The sequence below is a fragment of the Triticum dicoccoides genome, chromosome 2A (genome assembly GCF_002162155.2).
Source record: "Triticum dicoccoides isolate Atlit2015 ecotype Zavitan chromosome 2A, WEW_v2.0, whole genome shotgun sequence".
Taxonomy (NCBI): domain Eukaryota; kingdom Viridiplantae; phylum Streptophyta; class Magnoliopsida; order Poales; family Poaceae; genus Triticum; species Triticum dicoccoides.
In genome coordinates, this window is record NC_041382.1 from 607,668,258 (window position 1) to 607,669,822 (window position 1,565).

Below are 1,565 nucleotides of genomic sequence, written 5' to 3' on the forward strand. Positions count from 1 at the left end.
GGGTACCAGACTAGAGTTTAGTACAGCCTTCCATCCGCAGACAGATGGACAGACCGAGAGAGTCAATCAGATTTTGGAGGATATGCTGAGAGCTTGTGCGCTAGATTACGGATCTAGTTGGGATGAGAATTTGCCATATGCAGAGTTCTCTTACAACAACAGTTATCAATCCAGTTTGAAGATGGCCCCTTTTGAAGCCTTGTACGGAAGGAGGTGCAGGACCCCATTGTCTTGGGATGAAGTTGGAGACCGTCAGTTGTTTGGACCAGATCTGATTAAGGATTCTCAATAGAAAGTGAAATTGATTCGCGACAATCTTAAGGTAGCCTAGTCCAGGCAGAAGAGCTACGCAGATTCTAAACGCAAGGAGACAGTTTATGAAGTCGGAGACCGAATTTATCTTCGAGTATCACCACTTCGAGGAGTTAAGCGCTTTGGAGTTAAAGGAAAGTTAGCGCCACGTTTTTTCGGCCCATACAAAGTTTAGGAGCGTATGGGAGAAGTAGCCTATAAGTTGGAATTGCCCGAAGGATTGTCAGGAGTTCACCACGTGTTCGACGTTTCCCAGTTAAAGACGTGCCACGCAGAGATGGCTGATATACCGCTAAGAGATACAGTGCCACTGGAAGCAATTCATTTGGACAGTGATTTGACCTATGAGGAGAAACCAGTTAAGATTCTAGAGTATGCCAGTCGAGTCACCCGCAGCAAGATTATCAAGTTTTGCAAAGTTCAGTGGAGCCACCACACAGAGGATGAAGCCACCTGGGAGCGAGAGGAAGAATTGCTGAAGGACCACCTTCACCTATTTTCTAACCAACCCGAATCTCGAGGGCGAGATTCATCTTAAGGGGGGTAGGTTTGTAACATCCCAAATTTTCAATTTGGAATGTTATACATTAGATCATCATTGCATATCATATTTTATTGCTTTTCTGGTTGATCCTAGAAAATTCTACGCAACTCAAGGACCCTCGGAGAGAGTTGGGGATTTTGTTATTTTCATATTTGAGTTTTTCTCAAATTTGGAAGATAGGATCGTTTGATTTTATTTATTTTATCTTCAATTATTTCGACATTAAAAATATGAGACAGGGAATAAAATGACTTTCCCAAAATAAGAAATATTGAGGATTTAATAAAAAAATCAAATAAGATTTTAGTTTGGTTTTATTTGCTATTTTATTCGAATTTAGGAAAAATTGCATGTTTTCAAAAATTGCATTTAGAGCAAAAAAAATGTTCATCCTGTTCTAAATATTTTATTTAGATGGAGAAAATTTGTTTTGGCATTTTTAGATTTTTATTTATTTTTCTAGAATTTTTTTAGGCGCAGCGAAATTGTTTAAAAAAAACCCGCGCCCGACTGGGACAAGGGCCCAGCCGAGCCAGGCCGGCCCAAGCCGCCGTCGCCGCCTTCCTCGCCGGACTCGGAGAGGAGTCCGAGCCGGAGCCGCGCCACCCGTCGCCCCCTCCCCCAAGTCAACTTCCCCTTCCCCCTCTTAAATAGCCGCCCCGCCGCCGCCCTCTCCTCACCCCGCCGCCCCGCACCGCAGCCCGCCGCC